General features: G+C 44.5%; 1 protein-coding gene and 1 pseudogene across 1 annotated transcript in view; both read left to right on the top strand.

Annotated features, from left to right (window-relative positions):
- The window catches only part of RUNX2 (RUNX family transcription factor 2), a 315,866-nt gene that overhangs the window by 237,965 nt on the left and 56,712 nt on the right, over positions 1-21,189 (top strand). The window lies entirely within an intron of this gene.
- LOC119047193 (40S ribosomal protein S26-like) lies at positions 20,429-20,754 on the top strand (annotated as a pseudogene).

Genomic DNA, 21,189 nt, shown 5'->3' with positions numbered 1-21,189 from the left:
GAGGAGGAAACTGGGGCTCAAAGAGACTAAGTGGCTTACTTGCTCAGGTCACACAAATGGCATTCTAGGGGGTCTGGGAAATGGTCAGTGTGATGCCATCCTGGTAGTGCCAAAAATGATGATGAAGGTGCTTCCATTTTCAGGTAATTGGCTCCTTGCCTTCTGGAGCTAGGATCTCATACCTTAGGATAAAGTGGCTCCAGGAAGAACCTGCAAGGGCACAGAGCCTGCCCCTGCCAGCCCCATGCCATGGCCCGTGGCATAATTAGGGTACCACCTTCTCCCTTGCAACAACTTATCTGGAATTCTAAGGTCATCCAAGTCCTCTAATATTGTGGACTGGGTTTAGGGAAGGTCCTTGGAGAATATGCAAATGAGGTATTTTTTTTTCTCATTTCAATCAAATTGGCTTGTGTTCTAGGGACTCTAAAGGCTATTGCAGTGGTTCATTCCCTGCTATGCCACCTTCTCAAAGAAAGATACCAAGGAGGGAGTTACTATTCTGCATAACACTCCAGGATGTCCAATAAATGAGTCTTTTGCTCTCCAGATAGAGATTCTCTGGAGTTGGCTCAGGCCAGAAATGAGTCTTTCTGCAGGAGCAGACTAGAACAGGTGTTGTTATCATTGCCATTCATTAGGTAGTTTTTGCCTCTTGCTTCATATTTAAGAAGTCAATTGCTCTTATTAACCTAGACCTGTAGGGACAAGAACAGTACACCAATCCTATTACTTCTTTCCTTTTAGACACATCCTTTTACTCTCTCCCACCTTTGTCACACTGGTTCAGGCAATCTCTTGTCCCAACTTTGACTCTAGTCTTTGTCTCCTGATCTCTCAATTCATCTTGTGGTCTACACCCAAATATTACTTCATTCCCAACTCCTTCCTTACTCAAGAATATACAGCACCCCACTGCCAAGTTTTAAGCTTTTTCAGTCACAAAAATGACACTTAACTAATGTCTCAGATCTAAACAATACTGAAATGTATAGAGGAAAATCTCCAATTGATCATCAATGCATCTATCTATCTATCTTCAAGGCAGAGGGTTTTTCTTTATTTTGAGATTCTTTCTTTTCTTCTTTAATCTTTAAAATGTTTACCAATATGTCATGCATATGCTAAATAAAAATTCATTCATATAGTAATAGAAGTCTTATAATGACAGACAATAGTTTTCTGACCCATGGTTCTCACTGGTAGAGTCCATTGAATCAGTAAATGCCTCAGCTCAGCTGTTAAAACCTGTATGACATGGTGCTGCTTGGGTCCCCTTCTGAGCCTTATTTTTACTCCTCCTTGACTTGGACCGACTACTCCACCCAGGCCAGCATGTAGTCTGATAGTCTTTGTCTTTCAGTTGGAGAGTTTAGTCCATTTACATTATTTGTAATGATTGAATTATTTGGATTCATTTCTACCATCTTATTTTGTACTTTTTAGTAATTACCTTTTTTATGTTTCATTTTCTTTTTTTCTCTTTTGCTTCCCTGTTCTGAATTTATTAATTCTATTTCCCCAACCTACAATTCCAGTTTCTACCTTGTACACCACTTCTTTTGGTGGTAATCCTAGAAACTTTAATATGCATTATATAATTGCATGATATAATTGAAAGTTAATACATTTAAGGTTTTTCTGAACAATAAAAGAAGCAGAGAACACTTAAGTGCAAGTTACTCACCTCCAAATTTTATGTGGAGTTATTTTTTATTCTCTCTTGATTTTTAAAAAGCCATAAATGAGACACTATTGATGTTTTATACCATCAATTTTTAATTTAGATTTAACCACATGTTTAACTTAATCTTTGCTCACCCACCCTCTTGCATTTCAGTCTTGCCTTCCAGGATCCTTTCCTCCTTTCTAAGATGCATGTCTTTTAGAAGTTTCTACGATGACAGTGTTTTGGTAGTAAATTCTCTCAGTTTGTCATAATCTGAAATACAGTGGTACCTAGGTACTCCTCAGCTTCAGAACTGGTCAAGCCTGGTACCTTTTGCATTTTGATGAAGAAGAGTGTTTCAGCACTCAGCACTTGTTGGCCGCAGGTGGCACTTGCCAGAACTTGTGTGAGTCGCCATGCCACCCTGTAAGAGAAGATGCTTCATCAGCTGTTGCTTGCTCGCCACTCATGGGAACAAATTACTGATGAGTACCGAGGTACCACTGTAGTTTTTTGGCCCTCTTCCTTTGAAAGATAGCTTTTCTTGTCTAGAATTCAAAATTGTTTGTTATTTGATAGTAGTTGGTTGATATCAATGCATCTGATTTTCCTTGCTGTTCTTGAGAATTCAGCTGTCAGCCTGTCTTTTGTTTCTAGATAATCTGTCTGTTCTCTCTGATTGCTTTTAAGTTCTCCTCTGTGTTTTTCACTTCGATATGTCTAGGAACGGACTTGTTTTTACGTACCTTGCTTTGGGTTCTCTGGGCTTTCTTAATCTATGCACTGGTGTCTTTCATTAATTCTGCAGAATTTCGTCTATGATCTCTTTCAATATTACTTCTTCCTATTCTCTTTATTGTTTTTATTGTTTCCCGTAGAATATTCTCATCCTATTCTGCAGGTTTCGTAAACATTTTCATATTTCCCATTGCTTTCCCCCTCTTTTACTAGAGTTGGTGTAATCTCTTTATATATTCTACTTCATCTCTTTTCTCTTTTAGCCTAATCATTAAAATTTCAATTTTATTTATTATGTTTTTATTTCTAGAATTTCTATTTGGTCATTTTTCAAATCTGTCCAGTTATAATAGATTTTTTGTTATACTTTTGGTCTCCTCTTATATTTTTGAACATATTAATCATACTAATTTTATAATCTATGTTTGATTAGTCCCAGTATTTGTGGTCTGTGAAGGTCTGATTCTAAAGTTTCTTGTTTCAGCCCACTCTCACCCAGGGTGGCTTATTTCCCTGTGTGTTTTATGATAAAAAAAAAAAAAGAGCTTATTTTCCCTGTAACTTAATGTTCGGGAATTCATGGAGGCTCCATTTTGAAGTATTTTCTTCCAGAGAATATTGGAATTTGCTTTTGTCAGGTGCCTGAGGATATTACCAAGTTGGAACCAATTTAAACTAAAAATTCACACTTTTTTCAGCCACAATAGTTGTATATATTCAAGCCTCAAACTCAATAAAGTTGAGATCTGTTATTAGAAATAAGGAAGGGGAATTTTCTTTTCTCTTTTTGAGCCACTCAGAGCAAAGGCCGAGTTGGCCACGTGTCTCCGCCTCCTTGTTCTGTGGGGGAAGCATCTTTCCAGTTCACTCAGGGAGAGGGTTGTCCTTCAGTAGTCTCAGCTTTGTTTGTGGGTGTCTCTTCTGACCTTTTACTCATCTTGGGCTTTAGGTTTGTCCCTGATGCGTGGGAAATGCTGACTTGATAGCTCCTTTGGATTGGGGCTTTCTGGTTAGTGCTGAGTCCTAAGGAATTACTTCACTTTCTAGCCAGATCTGTCACATGTTTTAAGAAATGTCTTTATCTTTCACCTGGTGCTCTCAGGAATTCTTGAAAATCTAGTCTACCTATTGTTAAAAAGAGAAGTCTTTACTGTTTTTGCACTTGGGCAAATTCTCTGAGCTTTAGTTTGTTTCATGACTAACATGGACTAATAACTATATCATTATGATTTTGTGAGGATTAAATAAGATAATGGATATAAATGCCTTCTATGGAGAAGTTTGATAAATGATGGTGATTACTATTACTACTGTTACTATTTTGCTATTGGTACGACAACTGCTACTACTTGAAAAGAGGCTGCCATTCATGGAGAATCAAAGATTAGGTGGCTAAAAAAAGATAGTTAATTTTAAAAGCAGTTAAAATTTTAGCTTTTTAAATATAGTCATCACGTATATTATGTGTGAAGGTTTTTTTTGAACACCACCCTGGAGTAGCTAATTCTCCCTGTAGGGCTTGAGCCCTGTCCCCGAGCTGTACCTTTGATAGGGGTCTGTGTGTGGGCTGGAAGCGAGGCTCCAGTTAGTAACCAATGTCAGAGTCCACCGTGGAAACACTTCCGCTTCATGCAGCGTGGGTGGGCAAGCTGAAAGAACACCATTTATTGGAAGAAAGGTGCTACACATATACAACGAGGTGTTATATTTATTATTATTTCTATTTTAAATTATCCATTGAAGAAAGACGACATGGCAAGAATTTTTAACGAGGCCCAGGGTCAAATTGGGTTCAGAAGCCCAAAGGGAAACATGGTCGTGTTCTGACTGCGATGCACGTGACCTTGGGCAGGTCAAGTTACCTCGCAGCCTCATTCCCCTCGTGTGTGAAGCAGCAGTGTGGGGCTGTGTAGTCTCAGGGAACTTCTACATCTCAATTCCTGTGATTCTCATCTCTTCCCAAGCCATGTCCCCTGGGTTCCCTGGTTCACTGACTTGTAAGACCACCACCACAGCTATACTGAAGAACATTGTTTATCCAACAGCGTCTGCCTGGAGTCCCCTGTTCTCTGTGAGAGAAACAGATTCAGAGCCACAATAGAAATAGAATCCTCTATGTGGTTTGGCTTATCCTGATTCATGAGATGCTCATCTGTCTCGGATGTGTGGTTGGAACATAAAGAGCTACAGCAAGGTGGCACAACTGCCATCTAAGGAAGGTGCTAGATGGAACGAAAAGCCTGTGAGTGAGGTTAGCCATGTGCAAAAGTAGGCCACACCTAGAGATAGTCTGTAGTTGTGTTTCTAAGAAGACTCAGAAAACAGCTCAAGCCTGCCGAGGGTGCCGGGGCTACGTCCCTAAGCCTGGGGGTGGGGGGCCACTCCAGGGAGTGAAACTACAGTGAAGGTGGGTGACCAGTTAGACCAAGCAGATGGCTGAGGTGCAGCAGTCTCCTTGGAGTCCAGAAAACGGATGTCTGGAAAACAAAGACCAATTTCTGCTGATAGCACATACTGGGAAAGGGCAGAAGTGTCGGAGGGGAGGTAAAACCAGGTGCGAAGCTGAGCTGTATTGCTCTAAAGCTCTGGAAGCCTCGTCTCTAACTAGGGACTAGAAACTCTGACATGGAGACTAGCCTGCACGTGTTTCCCAAACTTCATTTGAAGGCCACAGTCAAGCCGCTTGCTGTACTGTCCTGCTACCTGCTACCTGTCCTACTATTCCCTCAATATTTGCATTTAAGTTGATTTTTTATGGAGATATGTTTATTTTAAAAGCAAGCTTTCTGTTACTATCAGAAATGAAAAACCAGTATCACTTGCCACAGTGAGAGGTTCTGGTCGTCTCTCTATTTCTCCCTCTCCCTGTCACACACACGCACCACCACCAGCACGAAAACAAAGCCATGTTGTTCATTCCCAGCTAGGAATTCATTCGTAGCTATTGCCTGTGAAGTTCTCTGGGCCTGAGGTTTGCTCTCTTTTTGTTAAAGGGCCGATTAACAAGTATTAGACTTACCAACACACCCAAGCGAGACCTCTTCCTTGTTGTATTAAAGAATATTGACAGAAGCCTTGACTGGTGTGGTTTAGTGGGCTGGGTGTCATCCTGCAAACCGGAAGATTGCACATTGCAATCCCAGGGCACATGCCTTGGTTGGAGGCCGAGCCCCGCCGCTGCTCTTCCGCCCGGTTTTGGGGCATTAGAGAGGAAGTTGATCATTGTTTCTCTCACACATCAATCTTTCTCTCTCTCTCTCCCTCCCTTCCTCTCTCTCTAAACATAAATAATTAAAATCTTTAAAAAAGAGAATATTGACAGAGGATGAGAGTCATGGGCAAACTTTGTTGAATCCCTCACTCACATACATTCCCACCCCTGCCTCCACAGTCATGGGACAGGCACTCCCATAATTTCCATCCCTTTTCCAGCTGGAAGCACCGAGAATAAACCACTTGCTCAAAGCACACAGCTAGTTAGGGACACAGACGCGGTGGGAACCAAGGGGGCCTGTTTGCAGACCTGGAGTTTGACACCACAGGGCTCTTCCTTTTCTCACACGGTGAGTCAATGTTATTTCATGTTATGACTCCGTGATGCCTGAGAGCATCTCCTGCATCGTGAGTCGTAGGCAGGCTCCATCTGGGGGACATTGCCCTGCGGGAAGACAAGGAATGTTGTGCCCGAGACCCAGAAAGTGCCACTCAATAAGCTTTGGTCCCTTCACTCCTTAATTGTCCTGTCCATGGGACAGACCATCCTGAGCCCTGGTTCCAGTACTCAAAGATGCTTGAAGGGAAGTAACCACTTTAAGCTGTCACAACTTGAAAATGCTTGTCATAGTTCTCTGATGATTCCAAAACTTCCAGGCAGACTTCCAGTGGTGACGTGCTTTGCATAGTTGACTTTCCAACTAGGGAAAGAAGGGACTGATCAGCTGAGAGCAGTGTGCTATCTTGGGTTCACCATGTACTTCAGTGACTGGGCCAGGCTCTCTGTAAATGTTCACCAAACGAGTGAGCAAATGGCTGGTGTTCAAGTTCCTAATAATAATGAGATGCCTACACTACGGAGCTCTTACCCTGCAGTGACCCTGCTGTCTCATTTCCTCAACAACCCTACGAAGTAGGTACTGTTGTTCTATTGTACAGATGAGAAGGAAATGGAAGTGTGGATGGGCAAGTAACGGACTCCAAGCCCGTGGGGCTCCTAACTCTATTCATACTTCTCCCACCAGAACCACCTGCCCAAGAAGCTCTGAGTTCTGGTGAACTTGGTGGGTGACTGTCAGGCCCTTTGAACACCAGCTCTGAGTTCCCAGACAACCTGGCTCGCTTGCTTGCAAAGCTCTCTGCAAGGTGTGGTGGTTGCAAGCCCTGGCTTTGATCTCGGACAGGCCTGAATCTAAATTGTTTTCTGCCATCTCCCAGCCATTTGACTGAGGCAAGCTGCCTAATTTCCCTGGGCTCTGATTTCTTCATTGAGGAACAGAATATTACAGAAGAGAGCACATGAAAAAGCACTCACGCAATGCACTTTTAGTACTCACTAGCTTTCACTAAAAGCTATTTATTATTATGGAGAGGAAGCCCAGAGGACCTGGGCTGGGAAAGGGAGGTCATTTTAAGAGGAAAATGGAAATGGAAGCAAAGTTATTTCTGTTTCTTTATAACTTTAATGAAAATGTCAGATGAGGCCTTGGAGTGCCGATTTCTTCCTTTCGTAGAAACACCCTGGTGAGCAAATACCCCACCCCACAGGCCCCCGGAAGGGGTGTTCAGCACCTCCAGTTGTTGGGTACACATCCTCCTGACCCACGTGCCCATGCTGTTGCTTGTTCCCAAAACGGGCTGCTGAGGCCCTGGCGTTTAAGGAAATTAATTCCCTCACAAGGCAGCCAGAGCCGGTGGAACACCCAAGAAGCCCAGGCGGCGGTGGCAGCGATGATGAAGTAAGTGCAAGCCGGGCACAGGGAAGGAAAGGAAGTGTCGCCTAGAGTCAGCGAGGCTCAGCCCCCTCCGGTCCGGACACTGGCCAGCACAGTCCTTCTCCACAGCATTTGAAGTTCACGTACACAGTGCGGGAGAGCGTGGGTTCTGAAGTTGAGAAAGACTCTGTATGTAAAACATGGCCTCTCTTCCTCCTAACCCCCTTCTTTCCAATCACTGAATCAACCCTCACTTGCGTGTTTACTTGGTTTTGTGGTTTTAACTTAGATGTGGTTAGAGAGGTAGGGTCAGAGGACATGCTCTCCACCCTACCCCTCCTCCTCTCCCTGCCAGACAAATATCCTGCTTGGTCTTGGAGACCAAACGCGATACTCTTGACACGGCAGCTGAGGAAATTCTGACTCGGTTTCTGTGGGGTGGGGCCTAGGTATTGGTATTTGTTAAAAGCTCCCAGGTGGTCAAGTGATTGAAAGAACCTGGATGACTAACTGTGTTTAGAAGGCAAGTTGCTGGGGGAAATTGGCCCCAGCCATAGTAAGAGTTAGCCTTGCTTAGTCCTGCATAAATATTAGCAAAAGATGCTTTGATTACCTAGCGTCTTTTGACAAGTGCCTCAGAAGCACATTCCCAATATTTCACGGGTGTGGACAAAGGGTACCAGTTCATTTTAGTCCCACTGAAATGGTGCACTCAGCAAACTTTTAGAAGAACTAGGAAGTTATGACCCTGGTGAAATGGTTTGGCCCAGGTGATGGTGGTAAGAGGAATCAGCCAAGACCCGAAACCTCTGGTGCTCAGGTCATTCCAGATTTCTCCAGAGCTTATTAAACCTGTTGATGTGCCTTAGGATAATGTGCCCCACCCATTATGATCTGCCGGAAGCCAGCACGGAGGGTACACATGTAACATCAAGGAAAGAGGGTGCTGCCAGGGCCGCTGCTTGCCAATGGATTTATACTCGAGATTATGGGCTTAGAGCTCCAGAGAGGCTCTGCGGGGGATTTTAAAGCAAAGAATGTATTACTTGTGGGTGAGTTGGGTAGTCAGTGTGGGAGTGGTGTGGGGTCAGGAAAGGTCAGGTGCATGTGTAGCAGACCTGCAGGAGTCTCAGTTGTGAAGAGCATGAAACACACTGATCAGTGACAGATGGAGCAGGATTCCCCAGCCCATACCCTGTGCAGAGCCTTTTGACTTCAGGTGCAGACTCAGGCTCCATGGCTCTGGCTCCGTCTTCTGTGAGAGGCTCCTCTGCTGTCTGCTGACTTTTCTCCTTCCCCAGCAAGGTCGCCACATTCAAGGTTCATTCTCCACCGGCAATACCCAACCAGAAAGGATGATGGGAAAGAAGATCCCATTCACAGTAGCTGCTACACCCACAACGAACCTGGGAATCAACCCAGCAGAAGATTGCCCAAGAGCTTTTTGGGAAATTTTTAGTATAAAAATTAAAGAATAATATTGTGCCAGAATAACTTTAGTGTAGATCAGAATACACCCTCGATATTTAAAAGGATGTAGACATGCTCAAGGGTTTATGGGGTGCTCCTTGTGGGGAGGGAGTAAAAGAGGGGTCACAGACATGGACACACACTCACCATCCACAACAGTTGGATGGAACCGTTGAAAAGTGGGTCGTGTTTGCTGTCCAGAGCATGTAACCAAAATAGGTGGACTCTGCATATTATTATCATCATTATATGTGTGCATTAAACAAAAAAACTACCAGATTTTAGATTTTCCTGAGGTCAAGGATTGTTTTTATACATCTTTATATTTTGCACAGTACTTAACACAGTGCCTTGCATATAAAAGGTGCTCCATGCATCTTTTTGTCAGTCCCATTACAAATGGCATTTATACATCATGGAATGCACAGTACAGGAAACCTAGCATAGGCAAATTCTAGAGAAAATGTATATTAAAATTTAGAAAATGCAGATAGTCAAAATACATTGAACTCATCCTATGGATCTCCCTACCTATGGATAACCAATATATACCTTTGGGCTTAGTATCCCAGTTTTTAATTGCAGTTTTTTTTTTGGATCATTTGATGGCTTTCTCATTTTTTTATGTAATAGTTTTGCCATTTCGCATGTTGATGAAATTCACGTAGCAATGAAATGAGTCTAAAATGTATTTGCTCTGCAAGGAGAGGTCCAGGGTGTCCGGGACAAGTGGCCTGAGGAGAGTACGCAGGAAGATCTGGAGGGAGAGAGGCGAGGCTCGGTGTGGGTGTTTGGGGTGGCCAAAGGGGATTTGTGCAGAGGTCAGCAGACGTCTCCTGTAAAGGGCCAGCTGGCTAATATTTACAGGTCACCCTATCTCTGTCACATCTGCTCAGCTGTGCTGTCACACTGTGAGTGTAGCCCAGACAAAATGTAAGTAAGTGAGCATGGCGATGTCCCAACAAAATTTCATTCAGAGACATTCAAGTCTGAATCTCATATAATTTTCACAGTTTTTACAGGGAAAAGACCAGAGGCAAGAGAAAACTCAGCCAACCGAAAGAACTAACCAAAGGTTGTTATAAATCACTGAGTGGGAGCAGGAGGTCAGGGATGCGGCTCAGAGGCTCCAGCCACTGACAGCTTGGCTCCATGTGCCACGGAAGGGTGTCAAGCAGTGGAGCCAGATCTGCTGGAAGGAGCTTGAGAAGTGGATGCATTCCGGCGTTGCACTGAGGTTAGAGCCATCGTTCAAAGTGCTTTAGGCCAGAAAGTCTGCTTTCAGATTCTGCTGCACTCCCTTGAGAAAATAAAGCAACACCCAAGAAAACAGTGCCCCACCATGGGAACGCCCAACATTTAATGAAACTAACCAACTTGGGGTTGGGTGGGAGGGGTGTCCATAAATCAGTACACAAGCAGGGCGGATAATCTGTGGGATCCTTGCAAAGTGAGCCCAGGGGATGTCTTGCCTCACTCTGATTATGATACTCCTTGGTACATGCCTGTCATTTCTACTTCCTGGGTCCATTGCTGCTGTTTTCCCGTCAGTGCCACCCACCTCGTGCCCAACTCTCCTGATTGTAAAATCAGATCACGTCGTCTACGTGGCCTGTTACCTTCTCCATCAGTCTCATCCTGATTTAAATGCCACTTTGAAGCCTTCATTAATACAGGATCATTATTTCCTTAGTTATTTCCTCCCTTCCCATACCTCCTTGCCACCCCAGGCTGCAAGGATATACAGTGGCCTGGACTAGGTGGAAGAAAGCCTGTGTTTCTTTCCACTTCATTGCATTTTGCTGAAATCTAACGTGTACCTCAGTGGAACATGATGCATCACAAAATCTAAGCAGGTTGTTTTTATGCACCAAGTGCTTGATCTCAGTTCCTTGAATCTTTTCCCAGGTTTCTTGGACGTGGTATCTCAATGCGATACCTGCCCACTTTAACTCCACAGCTCTTCCAACTACAAGGAGGCTTTCAGCATTTGGAGTTTGAGATTTGATTACTCAGCAAGGGGAGACATTAAAAAGTGATCTCACAGGCATGATTTGCACCTTGCAAACTTGCTTAGAATTTTAAGCAGGGGGTTTTCCAAGTGAACTTGCCTCACTGTCCGGGTTTGCAGGCCTAAATTATGAAGCAATTAATATATAGCACATAAAACTGTCCAGTCTGTTTGTTCTTGCTGTCAGACCGTCAGTAATGATGGCAGGAACTGACTAATGAACCGGCCCAAGTATCTGTGTACACGGGAAGGAGAGAGGAAGAAAAGGGGGGGCAGGTGGAGAGAGCACGCTTAACAAATATAACTCATATTTCTCCAAGAGCGCGCTCTTCCATTTCCTAATGCTTTTCTCATGAACAGTCCAGGTCTTTCAAAAAAAAAAAAACTTTATGAAATTTAAGCCCCGTTTCTCATTTCATTGAAAAACCTTTAAGAAAAGCCATTTTTCATACTTAAGACTTTTTCAAATCTCTCCTAACCAGTTACACTCTGTATTGTATCTTTTGTAGTTGGCCGCCGTCCAGCGACAATCCTTAAAAATCCCTTTACAGTTTTAAAGGAAAATACAAGCTCTCATTTACCACTGGATGGAGTCAGAAAATAAAAGCTTAATGCCTTGACAGGCCTGGATGTTTTTTTGAGGCCTAAGTCTGATTTATGGCAGTAGCCGGCAAACCAGGCCGGTGAAATATTCGCTGCTGCTCCTAGGGATATGGAAAAATGAAGTGTGAAGTTCTGGGGAGAGCAGGCCACAGCCTTCCAGTCACTAAACACTCCCACCAAGTTGGCAGGGGAACAGAGCCCTGGGCTGCAAGATGAACCTCAAAGGAATAGGGGAGGAGAAAGGGACTGTGCACCGTGTCAAAATACTGCCAGGGCTGAACGCTCGCCATACATTTTGTGACATGGGCTGGGATGTTTACGAGGGGGGTTTAGGGAGGAAAGAGAAGAGAGACGTTTTCTTCCTTCTTTCCTTATTTTATTTTCTTTATGGCGTCCCTGTAGGGGTTTCACTCCAAGTAGAAGAAATTAAGAGCAACAGTGGGAATGTAGGAAGTTGCTTAAGCCCCCACCATAAAATCATTCAGATCGAAAAATATGATCTGGTTAGAGAGAACGTCCTGGCCAGCCCCGGGGCGCGCGCGGCTTCGAGGCAGGAAGGCAGACCCACTTCCCACCCCTCTGTCCCCGGGTCTGAGAGCGTGGGAGCCCGATCTTCATTCCCAGGGAAAGGGAGTTTCCTAGAGGTAAACGCGGGGTGGGTTTTTCCCCCCGAATTTTCTTGAAGTGAGTCATCATAAACACACACGCCAGGTGAAACACTTGCTGTTTTTTTTCCCCTCTCCTTTATTTAAAAGCAAAAATAAAATAAGTTAGTTAACATTTCACTCTTTGGACTTGTTTTTGATTTTTAGTCTCTGCAGTGGAGGTTGGATTCCCAGGCTTATCTCAAGGGCTTCCTCCACACCTGGCCTTGCTCACAGGGCAGATGGGTGGAGCCCCGGGGTGGGGGGCGGCTAGGGGTTCCTCCTCCTTGTTTTCTCAACTGAAAAAGCCCTCTTCTAGGTGACATTTTCAATAAACAAAGGCCAGAGCCAGCAGAAGGAGAGAACATGCAAGTCATTTTCTCCCCATGCAAACTTATCTTTGGAAGATCAGAGGCAAAATCCAATTCATTTGAGAACTAAAATGTGCCCTTTTGTTAACATTTAAAAGCACATAATAACAGCATCTCCACCTGCCAGTTGGAGACTGGTGTTTCTGTGAAGGCTCTGGGTCAGTTACAGCGGGCCCAGTCATTACAGAAACCTCTTCGCCCGCGTGCAGTCAGCCCCGCGCTCCTCTCTAAATCACTAACAAACACACCTACTCTCCCTCAGACAAACTCTCCCAGACTCACTTTAACACCCCCACAAAAACGGCCTCGCTCATTTACTCCCTTATCATAAAGTTAAACTAAGATAATTCAGCTCAATAAACATTCATCAGTGCCTACCATGTGTAAGGTACTGTTGGGCAACGGAGCGGGCCAGAGGAGCCCGGGGTGGAGTAAAGAAAATAAGGCTCTGGTCCTAGCCCTCAAGACGTTTGCAATTAATGGAGGGAGAAACTGGTCTTTGATCTATGTGCCTTACGGTAAAATGTGCACTTGAAAAAATGTGCTCCCCTCCCACACTGGCAGAAGAAGAGAAAACAGAGGCCTAGAGAAACTGAGTGATTTACTTGCTCAGTGCCACCAGCAGCAATGGCAAATATGGTTGAGCTTGTGGTATGTGCTGGGCACGAGCCCTAACACTGCCTGTACCTTAGCCTCTGGGACCTTTGACAACCTGCGGAGCAGCTCCTCATTCAACAGATGAGCAAACCGAGGTAGAGAGTAGTTGAGTAACCTGTCCCAGACCGCATAGCGAGGAGGCGTGGGGCAGAAATCACAGCTTTTCCGGAGCCCCCTTGCTCCTTCCGCAGAGCCGAGACTAGAATTTGGTCTCCTGCCTCCTGGTCCACTGCTTTTCCTACCCGTCCGAAGCCCTCAAACCTGTGACGATGAGGTGGAGTTTAAAAGAAAAAAGATGCAACGTTTTACCCTTTTGTTTGTTTGGAAAGGGCTACAGGTAAAGAGCTGGTGGAGTGCTTTGCAAACTATTTTTGTTTCTTTGGAAGCATTTAGACTTCAGTGTTACAGAGGCTTGTAAATACTTGAAGACAATTTGAACAGGGTCATTCGTACAGCACATTGCTCGAAAACACTCTTTTTGGGAAACTGAGACATCCAGGGTATGTAGAAGGTGAGCGGACCTCCGGGGGTGGCCCTGGTGTGGTTCTGCGACATGCTGAGAGATCGTGGAACACTGACTCTGCTCAGTGGTGGCTACCACACACATGCAGGCCTTAAAACACCCACTCTTAGTCACAGTTCACATATTTTAGCGAGTGTCCTGGCTTTCCTCCACCGCTAAAATGAAAGTGAAGGTGAAATCATTTGGGGGCCACTAGAGTAGAATTCTCACCCTTGATAGCTGCCCATAGATTTAAATGTCTCACAGGAGACCCAATTAAACATTAGTGAGCTCCCAATTCACTGCAGGATCATATTTTCTGGCCATTTTCATCACTCACACTTCCCAGCAATTTAACAATGAGTTTAGGATATGACCTCTTCCCTCAGGCACCCCTCCCACCTCTTTTATTTAGGGTCTGGAATCTAGATGGCTCAAGTGTCTGGAAATACCGCAGGCAGATTTTTTCAAACAAACAACAGAGTTGCTCTCTCCACACGCTCTGATTGTTAGGACACAAAGCTGTCACAGATGAGGGCTGATGGGAGTCTTGGTATTTTGCTGATAATGACCATTCAAGACGATCCTTGGGACACAACCCGGAGGGAGCGCACTAGGCACTGTGGCTCACACAAAGATGTTTGCGGGAGTAAGTGAGTGAATGGTGAAGAGGGGCTGCCTCTTGCTTGTGACGGCGAGAGGGATGGAGGCAGACGGTGAAACAGCCATTTCCTTTCTCTGCTTCCCCAGAATGACTCCATTCCCTGTGCTTGACCAGGAAGGGCCACTTCACACTGGGGCATGCATTCTTTTGGGCGCGTCCGATGGTTTTCTAGGGCAGACGGCTTTGATAGCTTGATTTTTGGATTCACATCCACTGCGATCTTTTCTAAAACTCACCAGGCGGAGAACACACCTCTGGGTTTCCTTTTATTCCTTTACAATCGCCCTTCTCACAACTTTTAAATAAAAGGCATCTTCTCATCTATCCCAATCTCACTATATCCTCTGGGATACAGTGAATCCAAATAGTCAAAATACCCTCTGGGTTTCTAAGTAATGAGATAATTTGAAAAGGCACTTCTCTCAAAGGAGAATCCCAAGGGAACAAAGCAAAGAGATCTTTGGAGGAAATATTGAAAGGGGACTGAGCTCTGTTTGCTCCCGTGATAGACTGATGGCAAGTCTCCATGTATGTATGTGTGTATATGTGTGTGTATGTATCTGCCATAGTTGTCTAGCTACTGCATTCACTCATCTATCTATTGGAATGACAATTCAGAAATGACTCAGGGATATATTATTTGAATTGAAAACTGAAGTTCAACTTCTCTGGGAGATGGTGAATCTGATTTGGCTCATTGGAATGGCAGTAAGAACTGCTTTGTCATTTAGGTCATATATAGTAGACATTTCCCATAAACAGAATAAACCTAAATCTATGGCAACAGTGTTTGGACGAAACAGAACTAGAGCACAGGTAGCATACATAAATGGCCAGGTGATGCATTCTTTGTAACTATCTACGTGTGTGAGGATGAAATTTAGATGTCATCTTAAAAACGTAGTTTAAAAAATTCTTTTGAGGTTACACACAAAACAGTCACCTGAAGACCCCTGGTTTGGAGAATGTTTGGGGAAATAGGAAAGGAGGAAACTCATTAGTAGGCAGAAAGAAACCTTTGGAATGAGAAGAATGCTCTCAGAATCACAGGAATCTGGAAAGAGGTGGAAAAGGGTGAAAAAACCCTGAGAGAGAAGACACTACTGCACTTGGAACAGCTTTGACACTGCATGATCTCAATGAGCTGTCCTTTCTAGAATCAGAACACTCATGCTATCAGAACAATCTGGAAGTCAACTTCCTTCATACCAAATTTTACTTTGAGAAAATCAGGTCATCAGGGCATATGTACAAAAATCATGAGCTTGATAGTATTTTTGTTGTTATTGTTGTTTTTAGCTAGTTAGTGAGTATTTCCAAGTCCTTCTAAGAAGTGGTTGTTATACATACATTTGGCTGTTCATCCAATAACAAGCCGTGATGGATATTTGGTGTATTGCGAAGCGGATTCTGAAGTAGTCGGGGCAACGGAGTACTGAGTACTGGTAGGCTACATGCCCCGTGAAAGCATCTATGCTGAGACACCTTAAAAAGAAAACACCTCATACGACAGATATACTTTTAGAAGCTGTGAGAAGTGGCCAACACGCTGTAAAAGATGTGCGATTTAGTGCTGATGCTGGGCCAGAGATAGCTGTGTTTAGCTGCCTAATTTACTGCTCTCTGGCCTCCGCTGCACCCCCATTAATCTGTCAGCCGAATGAGCTCTAATTATGCCTCTTGTAAGCTGGTGCACTGTGGCACATTCTGTTTGAGTGGAGATAGATCTTCAAGATTTACTGCATGCACGCTGATAATCTCCAGGAGAGAGGGTGGGAAACCTGCCTCCTCCTGGTGACTGAGGAGGCCGGGAGAGGCAGGGAGAAGCAGATGGGCATGGCAGAAGAAGCTGCAGTTTCGGCTAGTGAGTCACTGCACTCTCAGCCTGACAAAATGCGAAACACATTTTAGCACGGGGCTCTCATGCAGATGGCCAACACATAGTCTAGCATCTACAATGTGTGCAATCAGTTCATTTGAGACGCTGTGAGAAACTCACTCCTTCCACTGCCAACCTGGCTGCCTCAAACGCTCCGCCGGCTTCCACGGCTGGCCCACTGGATGGATGGGTATGGCAGTGAAGGGGGGGAATGGAAGGGTTTAAGAGGGAATTGCCTTTTGTTATGGATCCATTCTTATTACCTAGGTCATCTCCCCGAGTCCTCATCAAACTCTTATAAAGTATACACTGTAATCCCTATTTCAGAAATGAAGCAAACAGAGTCACAGGGAGGCTCTGACTCTGTGTGTGTGTGTGTGTGTGTGTGTGTGTGTGTGTGTGTGTCGGGGAGGCATGTGATCCCAGGGCCCCCGACTCCTAGGGAAGGCTGAACGCCTCTGATTTCCTTTTCCCCGGCTTGCTCTCTCTTGAGCAATTCATGGATACTTGCTATTCCTAAAATGGGCTTTGTGGATTTCCGACTGGTGTTTCAATCCATACTGCTGGCCTCCTCTCCTCTCCCTCCCATCTACCACCAGAAGTTGGTGGGGATAAGTCAGATAATGTCCATAAAAGTCCTTAACGGTTAGGAGAAAGCTGTCTGCACGTAAACGCTGCGAAGCATAAAAATTCCACGTGTGTGCCTAGCCGCACCCATCCTCAGGGAGCGGGAGACAGTCCCCGAGGTGGGAGAGCCCTCCCTGGCTGCTGCCGCATCCACGCCTCCTCAGGTGGACAGTCAGAGCGGAGGGGCTTTGCTCGGCTCCATCCCCGCCCCCCCCACCAAGGACTTTGTGGGGAGTGAGAGGAAATTTGTTTCACAAACACTGTGACCGCGTTTTCATAATTTTTCTTGTCCTTTATCCCTAATTTAACCAGTGTCGTAGCAGAAACTTCAGATGTTGTGAGTTTGACTTTTAGGGAAGGCCATGTGCAGGTGTATTTTCAAGTTTAATATTAAATCCCATTTGCTTTCAGTCCAATTTCTTTTAGGCTCATCTTGGTGTCGCTAACATAGAAAGCAAAAGCATTTACTTCATTGCAATTCCATGGACTGAATAAAAAATAATTTTAAGACCCCAGAGTCTGGTTGAGACTCAGGACAGGCCCCCACCCACTGCTGGAAAGGAATTTTTAAGTGGCCCCAAACATACAGGACCTTGGGTTTCACGGGCTACCCACAAATTCTCTGCAAGCAGCCCCTGAGCTCCTTTTGACCACATCGGAAACCAAATTCTCTAAACAGAAAATGTAACCATGATAAGTTGTGCCGCGTTGGTGATATATCTCTCAGAATATTACAGACTGGGTAGCTGAATTTTTCATTGCCTTAGAGATGTCCACAGCCAGAGATCTAAGGACAGAAAGTTCACGTCTCTCTCCATTAAGAAATTTAATTCACATTTTACGTGGTCTCGGCCTTTGATTAATACTCTGGACACATCATGAAGCAGTCCTGAGGATTATGAAAAGCGATTTGTCTAATCTGTGTGCCAGTCCCCTTTGGGGTCTACGTAGGAAAAAAGAAACAGAAAACCAACACTCCGTAGCTATTGATTTCAGAGCATTTGCTTAGCATTTGCCTTTACATTCCGGCCCAGTCAAGCGGATAAAGAGCAACTTGATCCATGGAGTGTGGCAAGAGTGTTGTCGCCGCCTACAGAACCGATTCATCTGGAGGATTTCATGTCGCACGTATCAACACTGGAAGTGGGTTTTAATGAATCTTGAGCAAAATGAAATTAATGTGAAAGTGAATGTAAAAACATATGCTTATGGTTCCAGCTGGCTGGTGGAGGGGCAGGCGAGGTCCCCACTTCAACTCTTGGCCCCGAGGAATAAATTTCGGATTACCCGAGGCAATGCGGGGCTGAAGGACAATTGTGAAAGACAAAAGCGCCATGCCTGGCCTGCACCAATATTCTCTGAATGCGAACTAGCCCTCCCCTCTCCTCCGAGTTTCCTTTCTCGCTACCCTTTGACTCACTTCTCCACCAACACAAAATCTCAACCTCTCCGCCTTTTTGTCCATAATGAGAACCTCCCCTGATCTCAGCTGGTATTCTCTCCTACTCCTTCCAAGGCCAACCTGGTGTGCACGTCTTTGTAAAGAGATGTGCCCAACATGACTCGTGAATGTCAGTAACATTCTGGAGATTAGGCCTCAAAGTGTTAGATCAAGTGGGGGAATTCGTGGCAGTTGGTCAGGGAGCTGTGCTGGAGGAAGCAGGGCTTTGACACAGCTCTGTGTTAGAACTCACCTGGCAGTGGTCTATTTCTTCTGTAAAAGGATTAGGCCCTGCCTGGAGCGGTGCACCGTGCAAGAGTCTTGCTGTAATTAGTTATGTGAACCAGAGAGGGATTTAGAAGCACCAGAGATGAGTAGTAAATGGAACTCAGGCACTGACTGGATTGGGTGGGGAGCCTGTCATTCTAATTTGGGAAGTGCAGGAAAGGCTGAGAGTCTTTGGAAGTCACCCCTTGCCTCCACCTAAGCTATGTATGTAAGGAGACTTGGAAGGTAACTAGTTCCTGTACAACAAGATTGCATAACCATTTGGGCAACAGACTTGAACATCTTATGAACCCTTGAGAGAAGCAAGATTTTCCTGATGAAATAGACATACATTTCCTATTGTTTTGTTTTGCTTTTTCCCTCCAGTGAAAATAATAATCTAGTGCTTACTAGCAAACTTGATATCACTCTGTACATTAAACAGTTACTTTTGGCTCTTTTCTAGACTAAATACTACCAAATATTAAAGTTTTCTGTCATGATTTGTATTTTCCAATCTTTCATTATGTTTCTCCATTTTCTCAGGGCTCTTTCTACATTCCCCACTTTATTTTAGCTAGATGATACTCCAGTTGGAGGAGAATAGTGAACTACGCTTGACACGAGGCCATAGAGTCTGAAATTTGGGTTCACATCCTACCTCCACCACTTACAAAGGGAGATGATTGGGGCTGCAGCCTTTACATCTCAGAGCAGACAGGGCTGAGCCTCCCTGCCTCTGAACAGTACTGCGAGTGCCAGACTCAGAATACGGTAGCACATCATTTTGCACCTGGAACAGGGGTAATAGGTAATAAAAAACTATTTGTATTTGTAGCATGACCAAAAGAGACAATGGTACCTGAACTATCAAGACAATAGTGTTGACTCCTAATCTTATTTGTAAAGATGTACAAGGTTTTTCAAGATGGCATTTCTGCAAGTGTCTCTGAGGCGTTAGAAGGGATTCAGATGTAGAGCCCTTAAAACCCTGTGCCGCCCTCGGGAAATGGGAGTCATGACTTGCAGTGAATAATTTAACCTCTCTGAAGCCCTGCTGCATCATTAGGAAACTGGAAATAATAATAAATAATCCTATTACTTCACTGTATTGTGAAGATTAAATGAGCTAAAGTACGAAGACTTATGGAACTTTTGGAAAGGTGGAATGAGGAAGCTTCTCAAACACCTTCCCCAAATGCAATGATAACATTGGAAAAAATATCACAAAAAACAACCATTTTAGGACTCTGAAAAATCAACTAAAGACATACAGCAAACTGAGAAGAATTTATTCAATGCCAAGTACTGAGACCTGGCGAAGAATGAAGTGAATCTTTGGCCTTCTAGGCTGGGCTGCTCCCACCCTCCACTCCCCACCCCAGTTCCATCAGCACAGCAGTTCCACAAGGCAGGGCAGGCCATTGAAAACCAGCAAGGTTATTGCTGCTGGTGGTGGGAGGGGAGAGGCTGAGTTATTTTGGAGTGGAGTGCAGAAAAACCGTATGAAAACTTTAATCATCTTGCTGGCAAATGAATAAGGAAGACCACCACTGCAGTTATCCTGACGTAGCAATCCTGGCAGAGGCGAGCAACAGACAGGCAGCCTTGCCAAAAATTAACAGGGAGATTCAAGGAGTGAGGTAGTCATGGTGGACATTGATAGCATCCTTGGAGGTCTGGAAGGCTGTACACCAACCCGAGGCTGTGCAAATACCCCGAGTGACCACCGTACAGCTCTGGCTGAAATGATATGTAGGGAGCCAGACTTTATCACTGCCCCCGCCCCCAATAAGAGGAGAAAACCTTGCCAAATACCTGAATAGGTAGTTATATTAGTGGCTACATATTTCAGGAAGATGTACTTCATAGATTAGTCCAAAGAAGTTACTAACTGAGCTAGCCAACAAGCAAGCAAGTGAACAAACAAAATAGCCCTCTCTTTCTCTCTCTCAAGATGATCAAGAAAAGAAGGAACAATTTTCTTGCCAAAAAGGGCCGTGGTCACATGCACCAACTGCGCCTGACACATGCCCAAGGACAAGGCCATTAAGAAGGTTGTCATTCAAAACCCAGCAAAGCCTGCAGCTGTGTCTTTGATGCCAATGTGCTTCCCAAGCTGCACATGAAACCACAACTGACTGTGTGAGCTGTGCAGTCGCAGCAAGGTAGTCAGGAATTGTCTGTGAAGCCAGGGAAGACCGATCACCCCCAGCCCGCCCCCCCCCCCACCAATTTAGACCTGCTGATGCTGCCCCACGACCTCCACCAAAGCCCATGTAAGGAGCTAAGTCCTTCAGAACTAGAGAAAATTTCTCTGGGAAAAAAGTAAAATGGAAATTATGTTTACAAAAGAAAGAAATAAAGTGGCAGCAACCACCCTGAGGGAGAGGAAATCAGAATTCAGAGTTGTTATAATAGAGGCAATGAAATGTTCAGTTTTTAATAATAAAATTGTAAGACATGCAAAGAAACAGGAGCATGACTCCTACACAGAGAAAAAATAATAAAGCAGCCAAAACAAGCTGTCTTTGAGGAAACACAGGCTTTGGACTTAGCAGACAAAGACTTCAAAGCAGGTATTATAAATATGTTCAAAGAAGTGAAAGAAACTATGTGTAAATAATCAAAAGGAGAGTATGATGATGATACATCAGATTGAAAATATTAACAAAGAGATAAATTATATAAGGGAACCAATTGCAATTCTGGAGGCAG

The sequence above is a fragment of the Artibeus jamaicensis genome, unplaced genomic scaffold (genome assembly GCF_021234435.1).
Source record: "Artibeus jamaicensis isolate MK-2021 breed Jamaican fruit bat unplaced genomic scaffold, CSHL_Jam_final contig_484, whole genome shotgun sequence".
NCBI classification, from domain to species: Eukaryota; Metazoa; Chordata; class Mammalia; order Chiroptera; family Phyllostomidae; genus Artibeus; species Artibeus jamaicensis.
Note: the sequence above shows the minus strand (reverse complement) of the source record. Positions and strands in the feature narration are given on the sequence as shown.